Source organism: Ovis aries, chromosome 1 (genome assembly GCF_016772045.2).
Source record: "Ovis aries strain OAR_USU_Benz2616 breed Rambouillet chromosome 1, ARS-UI_Ramb_v3.0, whole genome shotgun sequence".
NCBI lineage: Eukaryota > Metazoa > Chordata > Mammalia > Artiodactyla > Bovidae > Ovis > Ovis aries.
The window spans coordinates 230581251-230599982 of NC_056054.1; the positions used below are offsets into that span (position 1 = coordinate 230581251).

General features: G+C 40.4%; 1 protein-coding gene across 8 annotated transcripts in view; it reads left to right on the top strand.

Moving 5' to 3' along the window:
- Nucleotides 1–18732, top strand: part of VEPH1 (ventricular zone expressed PH domain containing 1) — a 676809-nt gene that overhangs the window by 206586 nt on the left and 451491 nt on the right. For 7 of the 8 annotated variants that reach the window (XM_060394259.1, XM_060394295.1, XM_060394263.1 and 4 more), the window contains one exon: nt 5468–5527. The exons of the other annotated variant lie outside the window; for it this stretch is intronic. The gene's annotated coding sequence lies outside the window, so the exon portion shown is untranslated. The remainder of the gene's footprint in view (nt 1–5467; nt 5528–18732) is intronic. 8 annotated transcript variants of the gene reach the window in all.

An 18732-nucleotide genomic window follows, 5' to 3' on the forward strand; every position in this document is an offset into this window, starting at 1 on the left:
TTTCTCTGTATTCTATTTGAGGTGAGTCATTAGGTCAAGCCTTCCAAAGGAAAGCAATGACACAGAGTGTGAACACCAGTTGGGGCCATCTTAGAAGTCATCTCCATAGCAAATTACTCAATCTCTGTTCCTCAGTTCTTCCACGCATTAAATGGAATGAGTAATCATAACTATTTAATTCAGTTCAGTCACTCAGTTGTGTCCGACTCTTTGCAACGCCATGAACCGAAGCATGCCAGGACTCCCTGTCCATCACCAACTCCCGGAGTTCACCCAAACCCATGTTCATTGAGTTGGTGATGCCATCCAAACATCTCATCCTCTGTTGTTCCCTTCTCTTCCTGCCTCAATCTTTCCCAGCATCAGGGTCTTTCAAATGAGTCACCTCTTTGCATCAGGTGGCTAATGTATTGGAGTTTCAGCTTCAACATCAGTCCTACCAATGAACACCCAGGTATGATCTTTAGGATGGACTGGTTGGATCTCCTTGCAGTCCAAGGGACTCTCAAGAGTCTTCTCCAACACCACAGTTCAAAAGCTATAGTTATTCGGTACTCAGTTTTCTTTACAGTCCAACTCTCACATCCATACATGACCACTGGAAAAAACATAGCCTTGACTGGACGAACCTTTGTTGACAAATTAGTGTCTCTGCTTTTCAATATGCTGTCTAGGTTGGTCATAACTTTCCTTCCAAGGGGTAAGTGTCTCCTAATTTCATGGCTGTGGCATAGTCAGTAAAGCAGAAATAGATGTTTTTCTGGAACTCTCTTGCTTTTCCACGATCCAGCGGATGTTGGCAATTTGATCTCTGGTTCCTCTGCCTTTTCTAAAACCAGCTTGAACATCAGGAAGTTCACGGTTCACGTATTGCTGAAGCCTAGCTTGGAGAATTTTGAGCATTACTTGACTAGCACATAAGATGAGTGCAATTGTGTGGTAGTTTGAGCATTCTTTGGCATTGCCTTTAATTGGGATTGGGATGAAAACTGACTTTTCTAGTTCTGTGGCCACTACTGAGTTTTCCAAATTTGCTGGCATGTTGAGTGCAGCACTTTCACAGCATCATCTTTTAGGATTTGAAATAGCTCCACTGGAATTCCATCACCTCCACTAGCTTTGTTCATAGTGATGCTTTCTAAGGCCCACTTGACTTCACATTCAAGGATGTCTGGCCCTAGGTGAGTGATCACACCATCGTGATTATCCGGGTCATGAAGATCTTTTTTGTACAGTTCTTCTGTATATTCTTGCCACCTCTTCTTAATATCGTCTGCTTCTGTTAGGTCCAGACCATTTCTGTCCTTCATGGAGCCCATCTTTGCATAAAATATTCTCTTGGTATCTCTAATTTTCTTGAAGAGATCTCTAGTTTCTCCCATTGTGTTCTTTTCCTCTATTTCTTTGCACTGATCGCTGAAGAAGGCTTTCTTATCTCTTCTTGCTATTCTCTGGAACTCTGCATTAAGATGCTTATATCTTTCCTTTTCTCCTTTGCTTTTTGCCTCTCTTCTCTTCACAGCTATTTGTAAGGCCTCTCCAGACAGCCATTTTGCTTTTTTGCATTTCTTTTTAATGTGGATGGTCTTGATCCCTGTCTCCTGTACAATGTCATGAACCTCATTCCACAGTTCATCAGGCACTCTATCTATCAGATCTAGGCCGTTATATCTATTTCTCACTTCCACCGTATAATCATAAGGGATTTGATTTAGGTCATACCTGAATGATCTAGCGGTTTTCCCTACTTTCTTCAATTGAAGTCTGAATTTGGTAATAAGGAGTTCATGATCTGAGCCACAGTCAGCTTCTGGTCTTGTTTTTGTTGACTGTGTAGAGCTTCTCCATCTTTGGCTGCAAAGAATATAATCAATCTGATTTCAGTGTTGACCATCTGGTGATGTCCATGTGTAGAGTCTTCTCTTGTGTTGTTGGAAGAGGGTGTTTGCTATGACCAGTGCATTTTCTTGGCAAAACTCTATTAGTCTTTACCCTGCTTCATTCCGCATTCCAAGGCCAAATTTGCCTGTTACTCCAGGTGTTTCTTGACTACATACTTTTGCATTCCAGTCCCCTATAATGAAAAGGACATCTTTTTTGGGTGTTAGTTCTAAAAGGTCTCGTAGGTCTTCATAGAACCGTTCAACTTCAGCTTCTTCAGCATTCTGGTTGGGGTATAGACTTGGATTATGGTGATATTGAATGGTTTGCTTTGGAGATTAACAGAGATCATTCTGTCGTTTTTGAGATTGCATCCAAGTACTGCATTTCGGACTCTTTTGTTGACCATGATGGCTACTTCATTTCTTCTAAGGTATTCCTGCCTGCAGTAGTAGATATAATGGTCATCTGAGTTAAATTCACCCATTCCAGTCCATTTTAGTTCACTAAAGCTGAAACTCCAGTACTTTGGCCAACTCATATGAAGAGTTGACTCATTGGAAAAGACCCTGATGCTGGGAGGGATTGGGGGCAGGAGGAGAAGGGGACGACAGAGGATGAGATGGCTGGATGGCATCACGGACTCGATGGACATGAGTCTGAGTGAACTCCGGGAGTTGGTGATGGACCGGGAGGCCTGGCGTGCTGCAATTCATGGGGTCACAAAGAGTCAGACACGGCTGAGTGACTAAACTGAACTGAACTGAACTGAATTTCATGGCTGCAATCACCATCTGCAGTGATTTTGGAGCCCAGAAAAATTAAGTCAGCCACTGTTTCCACTGTTTCCCCATCTATTTGCCATGAAGTGATGGGACCAGTTGCCATGATCTTCGTTTTCTGAATGTTGAGCTTTAAGCCAACTTTTTCACTCTCCTCTTTCACTTTCATCAAGAGGCTCTTTAGTTCCTCTTCACTTTCTGCCATAAGGGTGGTGTCATCTGCATATCTGAGGTTATTGATGTTTCTCCTGGCAATCTTGATTCCAGCTTGTCCTTCCTCCAGCCTGCCATTTCTCATGATGTACTCTACATAGACGTTAAATAAGCAGGGTGACAATATACAGCCTTGACGTACTCCTTTTCCTATTTGGAACCAGTCTGTTGTTCCATGTCCAGTTCTAACTGTTGCTTCCTAACCTGAATATAGGTTTCTCAAGAGGCAGGTCAGTTGGTCTGGTATTCCCATCTCTTTCAAAACTTTCCAAGGTTTGTTGTGCTCCACACAGTAAAAGGGTTTGGCATAGTCAATAAAGCGGAAATAGATGTTTTTTTCTGGAACTCTCTTGCTTTTTTGATGATCCAGCAGATGTTGGCAATTTGATCTCTGGTTCCTCTGCCTTTTGTAAAACCAGCTTGAACATCTGGAAGTTCACAGTTCATGTACTGCTGAAGCCTGGCTTGGAGAATTTTGAGCATTACTTTACTAGCATGTGAGATGAGTGCAATTGCGTGATAGTTTGAGCATTCATTGGCATTGCCTTTCTTTAGGATTGGAATGCAAAGTGACATTTTCCAGTCCTGTGACCACTGCAGAGTTTTCCAAATTTGCTGGCATATTGAGTGCAGCACTTTCACAGCATCATGTTTCAGGATTTGAAACAGCTCAACTGGAATTCCATCACCTCCACTAGCTTTGTTTGTAGTGATGCTTCCTAAGGCCCACTTGACTTCACATTCCAGGATGTCTGGCTCTAGGTGAGTGATCACACCATTGTGATTATCTGGGTCGTGAAGATCTTTTTTGTACAGTTTTTTTGTGTATTCTTGCCACTTCTTCTTAAAATCTTCTGCTTCTGTTCAGTCCATACCATTTCTGTCCTTCATGGAGCCCATCGTTGCATGAAATGTTCCCTTGGGATCTCTAATTTTCTTGAAGAGATCTCTAGTTTTTCCCATTCTGTTGTTTTCCTCTATTTCTTTGCATTGATCGCTGAGGAAGGCTTTGTTATCTCTCCTTGCTATTCCTTGGAACTCTGCATAGGAATTTATGATCTGAGCCACAGTCAACTCCCAGTCTTGTTTTTGCTGACTGTACAGAGGTTCTCCATCTTTGGCTGCAAAGAATATAATCAATCTCTTTTCTGTGTCAACCATCTGGTGATGTCTACATGTAGATTCTTATCTTGTGTTGTTGGAAGAGGGTGTTTGCTATGACCACTGCGTTCTCTTGGCAGAACTCTATCAGCCTTTGCCTTGCTTCATTTGGCCCTGTACTCCAAGGCCAAATTTGCCTGTTACTCCAGGTGTTTCTTGACTTCATACTTTTGCATTCCAGTCCCCTATCATGAAAAGGACATCTTTTTTGGGTGTTAGTTCTAAAAGGTCTTGTAGGTCTTCATAGAACTGTTCAACATCAGCTTCTTCAGCATTACTGGTTGGGGCATGGACTTGGATTACCATGATATTGAATGGTTTGTCTTGGAAATGAACAGAGATAATTCTGTCGTTTTTGAGATTGCGTCCAAGTACCGCGTTTCAGACTATTTTGTTGACTATGATGGCTACTCCATTTCTTCTAAGGGATTCCTGCCCACAGTAGTAGATATAATGGTCTTCTGAGTTAAATTCACCCATTCCAGTCCAACTTAGTTCGCTGATCTATTTAATAGTGCTATTGTAAAGATTAAACAAGTTAATATTGCTTAAAAGTTTAAAGTTAATAGACAAGTAAAGTATCTGTGCCTGTCACATTGTATGTACTCAATAAATATTTGAGAGTATTTTTGAATGATAGTAATTTATAGCTTTTCTGCTATTATCAAAGTATTAGCCCAAGCTGCTTAGTAGCCTTTGTCACTCTGTATCAAAATGCAGTTGTTGCATTGCCAGTTTATACCAAAAAATGGCAACAAATTTCAAGGCCAGAGGGTGTATGGGCACACCAAAGGAGCATTGTAAAATGAGGCTCAAGTCCAAATACTGTTTTTCTCTTAATAAGATGTGAAGTGTGGGAAAGTAATTTTATCTCACTGGATCATTGTGTCTTTGTAGCTAGTATCTACTAGTAGCTCCTGAATTATGGGAATTGCCCAGGATGGGCCAGATTCTGTGAAATGAGTGCTTTAGATGTTATCAGGAATGATATTTGTAATATTTGGCAACTTCTTGGGGTCAGGTGCTGGCCAATCAGAACAGGGGCTGCCATTAACACGGCACAGCCATGCTCAGGTGAACTGGCTGCATACAGTCCTTTCTGGTCTCAGCCATGTATGATCCCACAACCCATTTCCAAATCACTTAATGATGCTGTGGTGCACACAGCTCTTTAGTTTTGTTCCCCTTATTTTTATAACTTTACCAAGGTAGCTTACAAGCCAGAATCCTAAAACAATTTAAATAAAATTTAATATGATATGATTATCCTGTTTTATGAGTTTAAACAGTGTGAGCAAATGTGTCTGGAATATAATCAAAGTATATGGTTCAGAAGCTAATCCCATTAAGTGTGTTTTTTAAAACTCACCCAATGTTGTTTCAGAGACTCATTACCAGGTTGAAAATTCTAATCTGTTTGTTTCTTGCAGGCCTTCTGATCCTTCTCAAGAAGCTCACATATGCCTCAAACAAAAATGTCACCCAGCAAGGTAACAATGTCATTGCTCCAGTGTCTGTTGTCTCCCAGACTCCCTGCGTGACCCGCCTCTTTCCTAATGCCTGCTAAGTACTTGATACTTTCCTACACAGGAAGCTTATATGAAGTAATTAACATTTAATGAGAGGAAATCAACTGATTAGAATGCTTTTCATGGTACTTTAGCTAATAAATTTTGTATATACTTTTGACTGCATCTAGTCAGCATGTGGCCTCCTTTCCCGACTACACCCGTTTTTTTCCCTCCCCCCTGCAGTTCTGTCCCGCTCTAGGGCTTTCTGCAGTAACCTGGCTGAATGGTTTTGCCTTAGTTAATTTGAGGAAACTTTTGGACCAAATTATTGAGATAAATATTTTGATTAAATTTTGCTTAGAGCAGTAAGTGCATGAAGCTTCTGAATCCAAATCAAGGCCGAATCGTTCCAACCAAGCTTGATGGAGAACAGCAAGAGTCTGATGAAAGCAAAATCTGCCTAGGAGAGTCCCAGGCAGCTGAAAATGATTTTGCCTGTGTTTACAAAGGCAATTAAGGTTGTGCTGGTGCAGCTCTGGAGGCTCAAAGACAGGGGTGGAGAGGTGTAACATCAGAGGCCCAGGAGTACCCCCATGGAAGTCTGGATCTAGCCTTTCAGTATCTACTAGTAACTCCTGAATTGTGGGACTTGCCCTAGGATGGGCCAGATTCAATGTTCTCCAGATTTTTTGGCCAGGTGTTATCAGTAAAAAATTGTGGAGCAGCAGCCCTAATTTCTTTATCTGCATGCATTTCAGTAGTGACTGTCTCAAAGGACAATGTATACTTGGGTTGAAGTGCATCATTGATGATGGTGAATGAGTCCATATTTTGAAGAGTCTTGATAATGTCTATTATATTAGAATAAAGTGTCATGTTTTTCTCATGATATAGTAGTAGTAGTAGTTTGGTTACTAAGTTGTGTCCGATTATTGCGACCCTACAGACTATAGCCTGCCAGGTTCCTCTGTCCGTGGGATTCTCCAGGCAAGAATACTGGAGTGGGTTGCCTTGCCCTCCTCCAGAGGATCTTCCCGACACAGGGATCAGACCTACATCCCTCACATCTCCTGCACTGGCAGGCAGATTCTTTACCATTAGCACCACCTGGGAAGCCCAAACCTCCTTATATGTAGCCCTATATATCCTATTGATTCTGTTTCTCTGGAGAACCCTAACTAATGCAACCAGGTAACATAATGAATAAATGCACTTAAACAGGGCCATGCAAACTGAACTGGGTTGCAAACAAAAAAGGGAAAGAATTAATATGGGCTCAGCTCTCAAGCACGGAACTGCCACTTTTCCTCAGGACATGTTGCAGTGTTGCTTGTCTGGTGTGAGATAGGAATGGAGGAGAGTACTGGTATGAGTCTATTCATTAGATGTTAGAAACACTTAACTTATGTCTTATTTTAAAATGGAATTACTACGCTAGGAAAAGTTATTATATGTTCTTCCCATTCCCCAGTGGGTTGTCATGAGCATCCTTCTAAAAAACCATTGGTTTAGATTTTTGTCTGAAGGCGTACCTGGCCACTTCTCTTTATAAAGGAATAAGTCTCAAATGGTCTCATCTACTCCTGTCAGATTCCAGCTCCTTGACCAAACTTCAGAGAGCTGAGCTGGCATGGTATTTAGTTGGGAGATTAATGTTCTCTTGCCACATGTACAGAGAATGTGGTTGCAATCTCCCTGGAGCTCTTTACTTTAGTTCTGATCACCCTCGTTTCCCAAAAACCACAAGTAAACTAAAAGTCCAAGGTGGCTCAGTACACAGCATGACCTCTACAAACAGGTACCTTCTTATGCAGGGGTGATCAGAGGGCTCAAAAGAAGCCTCTTCAGTGCATAGCAATCTAAACTTCTCACTATTAGACATTTGTTCTTTTTTGCCATCAGGAATGAGAGTGTGGGTTTGGTCATCAGACAAAAGTGAGTTCAAGTCCAAATAAGAGCTGTATAACCTAGGACAATCCCAGACTCTCTGAGCTTCAGTCTCTTCCTCTTTTAGTGGGTATAACAATATTTACTGGATTTTGGTGAGATTTAGGAATAATGTATGCCTAATAGTAGGCCCTCAGTACACACTAGCTATTGTTACTCATAGTTATTTTTGAAATTGTTCAAATTCCTCTCTTGTAAATAGAATGTTCTCACATGAAGTGAATTTTTATCAGAAATAAATTTTATTTGTTGTGTATTACCTGGACCCTAAGGCTGAAATGGATCACAGATCATGGACAAGGATCTGCAGGAGGTTGGTGGGGAAGGGCTGGCTATGGTATAGGTCCTAGAGGCTTGCTGAGACTCAGTGACTGACAGACATTGAGCCAAAGGTCTGAATGTAAAATGGAGCAGAAAGCCAAGGTCCGACTGGGAGTTTTAGTTATAGTTAAAGGAGAGAAGTGCAGAGAGCCTGAGAGGAAAGCTAAGCCTCACATGCGCTTTGTGAATGTGGAACATAGCATTTGTTGGGTGCCAGATTTTAAAGAACCTAGAATAGAACCAGAGGCAGGAGAGCGGAACATCTTGCCATGGTGTTCATCCTTTTATCATCCTGCATTAGTGAGAATAAGTAAAACTAGACGTTATAACAAACGAACTCCTGGTTGTAAGGCTTAACACAAAAGGCTTATTTTTTACCCACTTCATAGTTCAGTGTGAATTGATGAGCAAGATGCCTTCCACATGTACCTTCAGGGCCCCATATTCCTCCCTTTTCATGGAAGATCCTCTCCATTCAGTTACATGTTGGGGGAAAGCAAGGGTCACATTTGGGAAATATTTATGGGCAAAGTTTAGAAGGAATGTATGGAACTTCTATTCACATTCCCTTTGCCAAAACTCAGTCATATGGGTTCGTCTAACTACAGAAGAGGCTTAAATGATATACTCATGTTACCACAAAGGAGAAAACAGAAATATTGTTGAATACTTGTAGTTTGCCATAAATGTCTTATAAACCTTTTGGACTGCAACCTACAATAAGCAAGCACTTTCCTATCAGTACCCAATACACACACACACACACACACACACACACACACCCCCCTTGTGAAGTAATATTTGTTCCTACTACATATGACACTCTTTCATATTTTTCTATTCTATTGTATATTACTTAAAAATACTGATCTTGCTATGTTAATTCACAATCTGGCAGAGTGGAAAACACTGTTCTGAATTGTAAGCCTGACTATAATATTTTGCTAGTTATTACTAGAGGTAGATAATGAGGCCCTGCCTACAGTGATCAGGATCTGGGTTGCCTGAAAGCACTTTCTGTGGGACCCTGTATAAAAAATATTCTGTCTGCAGACAGCGGAATTCTGTGACACCACCTGCGTGGCATAGGGTTCCACATGGGATGAGACACAGTGTTCAAACGTTTCCCTTTCAACACAACAGCCTTGAAATGTAGTTAAAAATAAAGGCAGGACAAAACTAAACATAGAGCCCTGATGCTGGGTGAATGTTTCTCCTATCTCTCCCAACATTTATACGTTGTGAAACAGAATGCCTTTCTCATTGGCCGTCCTTCATACTCCATATCTCCCTACCCACATCCAAGTGAGGAATTGGTATCTTATACTTCAGATACCACTATTTTAAGAAAGTGACCCATGGACCAGTGAAACTGGAAAATTGCTTTGTAGGATGAATCATGGATGTACATGATTTATACTTGCATTTTTACACTGCGATGTAAATATGCAAACCTCTGGAGTTCGTTACATGGAACTTGCTTGGTATTAGAGGTACTAACTTCCTATGTGGGAATTGTGCTAGAGAGCCTTTTTGAGAAGGAAAAAATAAAATCAGGCATACTAAAAGAGTTTATATATATGTTTTTGCTCTTTGCAGAGAAATTCTAGGTACCAAGTCCTATTCACATGTCTAAATCATAGAGTGCAAGTGAAGTGACTTGTGCAGCATCTAATCTGGGAATATCCTTGCAAAACCCTCCCTGCTCTCCTTTGACTAGTCAGCTAGCCTTAGAAGAAAGTTTATTTTTCCTGCGTGGTTATAGTCGACTGTTGAATATTAAAGTAACCTGGCTTTATATATGGGTTGCTGGTTTTCTAATTTTTAGAGATCCATTACAGAATGAACTACTAGCTGAGGGGCAACATAAAACAAAACCCAAATTGGCTATGTAAAAATAACAGCAGTGTGTGTAATGAGTACAAGTTAGCTTTCACCTAACAACACTTCACTTTAAGGTGTGTGCTTAATGAGTAGATGACTTAAATCAATAGAAAGAGTCAGAGGTAAGATTTCAAGTGACTGAGACAGTCAAACCACAAGGTCTGATGAGTAGAGACCCTGTGCAAGTTGCATCATGTAGGCTGTGGATCCCTAAGATGCACCACCAGGAAAACACTAAGTTACATCATTCTGGTCTCTTCTTTACATTAGATTTAGTATCATTGCAAGTCGGTACTAAATGATTTTAGCCCTGCTGACACCAGTCTCTCTTTAGGGTAACTTCACTTGAACCAGGCTAATCTGCAATGCCTGGGATTTTGCCTTTATGATTAACAGCACTATATTCAGGGTTAAGTTGGCCCAATGAAAGCCTTCCTCAGGCTCCTACCTCCTGAAAGAATAACACTGAACACTGTTGTCTCCATCAGTGACAACATATTATAATGAGAATGGGGAAATCTTCAGTTTAAGCTGAGAACCACCCAGCTTCCTTTGCCCTTTGGAGTCTTCATGGAAATATAAAACAACAGGAAATGGTAGCAGTTGATCATTAAAACTTTGAAGCTTTGATTGTATTTTTTCAAGTGATAAAAAGGCATTGAAAGTGTTAGTCGCTCAGTCACCTCCGACTCCGTGACCCCATAGACTATATAGCCCACCAGGCACTTCTGTCCATGGGTAACATATGCTTTATCAGTCAGCCTTTCAAGTGTCTAATTTAAGACTTGAAAAAATAGTATATTGTTGAAGTTTAATGTTAAAATTTTATTGTGCCCTTGCTCTCAACTGTCCATTCATTCATTTACTTATTCAACAAATATTTGTCAAGCTTGCAATGTGTTAGACTCTATTTTGGGTGCAAGGGGTACAAGTTAGACAAAACCCTTGCCTTCCAAGACTTCATACTCCAGCAGGCAATAGATGAGCAAATAAAACGGGAAATACGTTAGTGCTGAAAACTAAGGAGAATAATAAAGAAAGGAAGAGGTAGAAGTGAGAGTATGGGGTTGCAATTTGAGACAGTATACCCAAGGAAAGATGTGATGATACAATGGCATTTGAGTAAAAACCTTAAGGCAGTGATAGACTGAGCCATGGGAAACCTGGAGGAGAAGGAGGTCAAGCACAAAGGCTGAGGTGGGGGTGTGCCTGGTGTGTGTGAGGAACATCAGGGTGGTTGGTGAGCTGTCTGGGGTGAAGGTAGTGAAGGGATGGGTGGGGTGGTAGAGAGGTGACGGGGGCAGAGCCTAAGGGTTCTGCAGAAGTTGGGAAGTACATCGGCTTTTACTTGAGGGCTTTCCTGGTGGCTCAGAGGGTAAAGCATCTGCCTGCAAGGTGGGAGACCCAGGTTCGATCCCTGGGTCGGGAAGATCCCCTAAAGAAGGAGATGGCAACCCACTCCAGTACTCTTTCCTGGAAAATCCCATGGACAGAGAAGCCTGGTAGGCTACAGTCCATGGGGTCACAAAGAGTTGGACACGACTGAGCGACTTCACTTCACTTCAGTAAGTGTCATGGGGAACCACTGGAGGGTTTTGAGCACAGGAATAATGGACATACTTTCAGTATTTATAGGACCACTCTGGCTGCTTGGTGAGAATAGACCACTAGACCACTTGGGAGGCCAGTGCAACAGCCTAGCAGCCAGGAAGAGATGATGATGCCTGGGATTCAAGTAGTAACAGTGTGGATGTGAAGACTGTTTGGATGCTGGAGAGAGTCTGAAAGAAGAACCACCCTGATTTGTTGATGGATTAGGTATGGGCTGCGAGAGAACATCAAGCATAAAGGGTGTTTGTTGGGTGGGAGACTATGGGAGGAGCAGGTGTGGGAGAAGAGGGAAGCTCAGCATTAGTCCTGTTAAAACTGGGTGCATGGAGAAGGAAATGGCAACCCACTCCAGTATTCTTGCCTGGAAAATCCCATGGACAGAGGAGCCTGGTGGGCTCCAGCCCATGAGGTCCCAAGAGTCAGGCATGACTTAGCGACTAAACCACCTAAACCACCACCAAGAAGCAAGGACAATTCAGAAACTAGGTATCTTAATAAATTTTATCCAGAAGGAAGGAGAATTCAAGCCAGGCTAGAGTTGCCTTTGAAAACGAAGCAGGACCACTCCTGTTAGAGGAGAATGTTGAGTCATATGTGTGGTTCCAAAGTAGCCTTCCTTGTCTATGTCTTGCTCCAAATACAGAGTGACCTTGTCTGAAAAAAAAAAAAAAAAAAAAAAAAAAAACTGGGTGCGGATGTCAAGTAGATGGTTTAGCTGTGTGTGCATGCGTGTGCGCTCAATCGCTCAGTCGTGTGGGACTCTCTGTGACCCCATGAACTGTGTAGCCCGCCAGGCTCCTTTGCCCATGGGATTCTCTAGGCAGGAATACTGGAGTGGGTTGCCATGCCCTCCTCCAAGGGATCGTCCCGCCAGGGATCAAACCCACGTCTCCTGCATCTCCTGCATTGGCTGGTGGATTGAGCCACCTGGGAAGCAAGTAGTCGGCTGCATGAGGCTGCAATTTAGGGAACAGTATGGTTTACCTCGAGGTTTTTCCAATCTGCTCACGTATCAGGTAGTAGAGCTATTGTAAATTAGGAGTGGGGCAGCTGCTTCCTCAAAAAAAGACAGTCTAACAACAGCTTAAAGGTCGAGTTTCCTTTTCATCAAGATTAATTACTATGCAAGTGCATTTCTTAAATTCTCAACTTAATAGCAGGCCTCCCCCAGCCAGTTGAATAATCACACAAAAAAATTCTCTTTTTCTTTATTCTCTCTTTATTAGTGAAGTCTGTTTACTAACACAGCCAAATTAGCATCTACAACTTCAGTTATTGATATAAAGATCTATGACATGGTCATAGCCTCTTTGTCCATGATGCAATAATTTTGCCCTAGTTCATATGGCTTCTTAACAGAACCTGTGAAGGGCTGTTCTTTGGGTTTCTGCAGGGTTTTTACAAACCCGCTAATTGAAATATAATCAGCACCAAACAACTTGTCAGGAAAAGTGTTTTGTTCTAAACTGAGCCAGGCAGGGCACCAAATGTGGGCATCCGAGGTGGCTGAGAATTCACACTCAGAAACATCAGAGAACCTGGGCCCAGCCCTTGTGATAAGACACAGCACCAAATGACCGCCAGGCTATCTTGGAGAGTGGATTTTTTTTCTTTTGTGTATGATAGGAGGTTGATGGATTGTGTCTGTTGCAGACACACAAGGAGAAAAGGTGACTCAAATCCCAAAATAGCCCTTTTGAATGCATTAAGAGAAAACATCTCTGACACAGACAGGAAGAAAGGAAAGAGGGGGCAGGAATCAGTGACAAAATGTTCACAGTGTGCTGGTCACCAGCATTGATTCACATGAAGTTATTGTCCTCTGCTAAGAATGACACTGTCCTTTGCTTTTATGTTAAATTAGAAAACCCTCTAAAACTGTACAATTACCTGAAGATTAAATTGATTGTCCATTATCTTATTTTAACAACATACTTGGTAAGTGTTTCCTATCATTTCTTGATCAGTTCGCACCCGGTTGGGGTTTGGAGTGGGTCATATGCACAATTCGTTTTGATAATGTGGTGGTTATATATCTGAATTCTCCATAAAAGTAAGAATATCAATATTGAAGTGAGAAGAGGAAAAAATCTCATATAAGTTTACTTTGAATAGACAAACAATATCTGAAAGAAACTTTAAGGGGAGAAATTATCCCATTCACAAGGCAGCAAAGCCCATTACATATCTCAAATTACGCTCAACAGGCAATGTGCAGGAAATTTGCAAAGAAAACCCAACAAGTAGTAAAGGACATGAAAGGAGACCTAGTAAATAGGCAGAAAGATGAAAAATTTGATGCAGTTTTAATAAAAATCCCAATACAGTTTCTTTTATTTTCCTGGAACATTTCTTGTTTGTTTAGGAATTTGTCAAGAGTAGTGAGAAAAAATAGAAGAAGACTACTGATGAAGAAGTACCACATATTAAATGTATCATGAAACTATAATAATTAAAACTGCACACTGTCAGAACAGACTAAAAATTTAGACCAGTAGAACAGATTTGAGAAATAGACCTAGCTTTATATTAAAATTTCATATATGACAAACCCATGATTTAAAATCAATGGAAAAATGATTTTTAAATAAACAGTTTTAGGGACAACTATCTATACATCTGGGAAAAGGCTAAAAGCGAATATACTCAATCACCCTCTTAACAGAAAGGTGACTCAAAGACAAACATAAAAAAATGAAACATAGGAATTCTAGAAGCAAACAGTAAGGTTTGTTTATAATTTGAAATGGTGGAAGCCTCTCGAAGCAAGAAAACAAACCCAGAAGCCATAAAGTTAAAGGTTAATAGATTTTACTACCTAAAAATTAAATTTTATACACAGCAAAAATATCATTGTAAGTACAGTCAAAAGACAAATGACCAACCAGAAAAACATTTTTAAACTATATTACTGACAAACGATTAATTTTCTCAATATATAAAGAGTTCTTTCAATGTTATAAGAAATAGGAACATGAATTCATGTTTAAGAATAAAGGTTTATAAGTACATGAAAAGACTCCCACTCTCACTAATAATAAAATAAATCCACTTTAACAGATAACATTTTTCAATTTTCAGATTGAGAAAGAAAAAAAAAAATGAGACAGAATCTAAGCACTCTTTCACTGTAGATAGGAGTACATAGTTGTACTTTGCTATGTACTTTGCTACATAGAGTACCTTGCTATGATCTGATTGTGGCCTCCCAAAATTCATGTTGAACTCTTAATGCCCATGTGGCAATATTAGGAGGTATGGTTTTGGGGACATGATTAGGTCATGAGGGTGGCACCTTCTTGAGTGATATTAGTGCCCTTATAAAACAGGACCCAAAGAGCTCCCTTGCCCACTTCTGCCATGTGTGAATACAATGAGAAGTCTCTAACAAGGAAGAGGGCCTCACCTGAACATGATGGAACGTTAATCTTGGACTTTCCAGCCTTTGGAACTGTGAGCCATAAATTTCTGTTGTTTATAAGCTACCTAGTTGAGACATTTTGTCATGGCAGCTTGAATGGAGTAAGGCAGCCCTCCTTAGAGGACAGTTTGGTAACATCTACCAAATACAGGTACATATACTCTTTCGGCAGCTGACACTTTGGGGAATTTGTCCCACATTTTATGTATACATGTGCAAGAAATATGAGGTGAGATATTCATTATATGGTTGTTGGTCATTGAAAACTGAAAGAATTGTCAACAAACAGGCTATTTGTTTAAACAAATTACGGTACCTACACACAATGGAATACTATGCAGTTATGAAAAAGAATGAAGTAGCTGTGTTCATCTTATGAAGAGTTTCAAGATACAGTGTTTAAAAAAAGAGAAACTAGGTGCCAAGCAGTACGTGTAGAAAGCTCTAATTTATGTAAACATAAAATGGGATACCCATACGTGTATACATCTATGTATTATGCATCTGTCTCACACATGTACACACATCTATGCTTGTGTATTCCTAGAATGACATTCTGGGAAAATTCTTCCTCTAGGGAGCGGAAAATGTTGGTGGAGACTTACTTTTGTATTGTATAATTTTTCATGCTTGCACCCTTTATTACCACGTGCATATATTATTTTTGCAATAAAAACAAGTTCTAAAAAATAAGTGGGAATTTATAATATATAATTTATAAATGTAACACTTCAAATTAATAGGGAAAATGAATTATCCAATAGAGAGTATTGACACAACTGGATGGCCATTTAGAAGAAAGTTCAATATACTAGAGTAAATTCTATATGGATCAAAGTTTTAAAAGTAAAAAAAAAATAAAACCTCTAAGATGGTGATACTTTCTTATAATGTTGGATCAGAAAATAATTTCTAATCATGTGATGAAAATACGTAAAAACTGAGAATTTTACTATTAAAAGTAAACTTTGGCTCAGTTAAAAATATAAACAAAATTTAAAAGCAAACAAAATTTAACAAATATTTACAAGACAAATGATAGATCACAAGTAAATATTATTGACTAAATATTCTTACAAATCAATAAAGAAAAGACCAACAATGAAAAAGGCACAGGACATGAACAGATGATTCACAGAAGTAAAAATTCAGCACATTAAAAGATTTCCATCATGCTAATAATCAATAAAGTGAATAAATTTAGTTTTTCACCCAGAAGAGGGACAAAATTAAATGTTTAAGTTAATGTAACTTGGTGTTGTTGAGCATTAGTTATCCCACCTTAGTGGAGATGAAAATGAGTGCTTTTCTGAAAGTCATTTTAGTAATTAAGATGTACAATGTGTATGCTATTATCCCAGGAAACCTGCATGTATAATTTACTACAAAGAGGTAATCTTTCAAGTTCAAGCTAATAAAATTCAGTGATGTCCATCACAACATTGTTTTAAATAGCACACACACACAGCTGAAATGCTTATCAGTGGTGTACTCATCCTGTAAATATTGGCACCTACTACAGGTGGCGCTAGTGGTAAAGAATCTGCTTGCCAAAGCAGGAGACAAAATGAGACACCGGTTCGTCTCTGGGTCAGGAAGATCCCCTGGAGGAGGGCATGGCAACCCACTTCAGTATTCTTGCCTGGAGAATCCCATGGATAGAGGAGCCTAGCAGGCTGCAGTCCAAGGGGTGAAAGAGTCAGACATGACTAAAGCAATTTAGCACATATGCACAGTGGAATGTAATGTAGCCCTTTAAAATAATGACAAGCATCTATGTGTAGAAATATGCAAGTTTCTCCTTTTTCCATTGCCAAATGCTTAAAAGCACATTGAAAAAATGAAGAGCACAAGATATTGTACAGGAGAGCTCTCAGAAGACTGTTCATACAAACATTCACAGTGGTTTCAATTTTGTAGAACTTTCAGTAATTTTTATTTTATCTCATATTTTTAAGATTAAATTAGAGTATGTGTCATTTTGGGCTTCCCTGGTGGCTCAGACGGTAAAGCATCTGTCTGCAATGCAGGAGACCCAGATTTGATCCGTGGGTTGGGAAGATTCCCTGGAGAAGGAAATGACAACCCACTCCAGTATTCTTGCCTGGAGAATCCCATGGACAGAGGAGTCTGACAGGCTCCAGTCAATAGGGTTGAAAAGAGTCAGACATGACTGAGTCACTAATTACATGTATCATTTTACCCCCACCCTCCAATGAAATGAATAATGTGCTGAAATTAAAAATAATGTAGAAGAAAATTGAATACCAAAGAAAGATGTTTACAAGTTATTAAGTAGAGAAATATAGGTTGCAAACTAGTATGTCCAACATTATTTCATTTTTAGAATAAAGTATAGGACTCTACAAAGCTTCTCTACTGACTCAGAGTAAACTCAGTGCAGGAGACATGGGTCCACTCCCTGGGTCGAGAAGATCCCTTGGAGAAGGGAATGGCAACCCACTCTAGTATTTTTGCTGGAGAATTCCATTGACAGAGGAGCCTAGCAGGCTATAGGCCATGGAGTTACAAAGATTTGGACATGACTGTCCAAAATCACTGCAGATGGTGACTGCAGCCATGAAATTAAAAGATGCTTACTCCTTGGAAGAAAAGTTATGACCAACCTACATAGCATATTCAAAAGCAGAGATATTACTTTGCTGACTAAGGTCCATCTAGTCAAAGCTATGGTTTTTCCAGTAGTTATGTATGGATGTGAGACTTGGACTGTGAAGAAGGCTGAGCGCCAAAGAATTGATGCTTTTGAAGTGTGGTGTTGGAGAAGACTCTTGAGAGTCCCTTGGACTGCAAGGAGATCCAACCAGTCCATTCTGAAGGAGATCAGCCCTGGGTGTTCTTTGGAAGGAATGATGCTAAATCTGAAACTCCAGTACTTTGGCCACCTCATGCGAAGAGTTGACTCATTGGAAAAGACTCTGATGCTGGGAGGGATTGGGGGCAGGAGGAGAAGGGGACGACCGAGGATGAGATGGCTGGATGACATCACTGACTCAATAGACGCGAGTCTCAGTGAACTCCAGGAGATGGTGATGGACCGGGAGGCCTGGCGTGCTGCGATTCATGGGGTCGCAAAGAGTCGGACACGACTGAGCGACTGAACTGAACTGAGCACCTATATACAGGCACATACATACATTTGTGCCTGAAAAATACTGACTTAAACATGTTAATAGTGATTATCTCTGCATGGTGAGATTTCGGGTCTTTTTGTAAGATATTTTCCATTTTCTTTAATGAAGTTGTATCACTTTTTAGTGAAAATTATCCCTGCTATTTCTTTTAAAATTATTTTAAGGATAAAAATGTTAAAATCTGGGCTTACTGTTAAGTTATTCTCTCTTTTTAACCCGATATTTATTAATTTGGCTTCCTTGGGTCTTAGTTGCAGCATGCGGGGTCTAATTCCCTGACCAGGGATGAAACCTGGGCCCCCTGCGTTGGGAGCAGAGTCCTAACTACTGGACCACCAGGGAAGTCCCTTTACCCAATATTTATTTTAATTTTTTTAAATTGAAGAATAATTGCTTGACAGAATTGTGTTGGTTTCTGCCAAACATCAATATGAATCAGGTATAGGTATACATATGTCCCCTCCCTTTTGAACCTCCCTCCCACCTCCCAATATTTAAAAGCCAGGTTACAAAATGGCAAGGGAGGAGTTGGATCACAATAGGGAAAACTGTATTATTTGCAGAGCCACCATCATAGGCTTCAGTTCAGTTCAGTTCAGTTCAGTCGCTCAGTCGTGTCTCTTTGCAACCCCATGAACTGCAGCACGCCAGGCCTCCCTGTCCATCACCAACTCCCGGAGTTCACCCAAACCCATGTCCATTGAGTCGATGATGCCATCCAGCCATCTCATCCTCTGTTGTCCCCTTCTCCTCCTGCCCCCAGTCCCTCCCAGCATCAGAGTCTTTTCCAATGAGTCAACTCTTCCCATGAGGTGGCCAAAGTATTGGAGTTTCAGCTTTAGCAT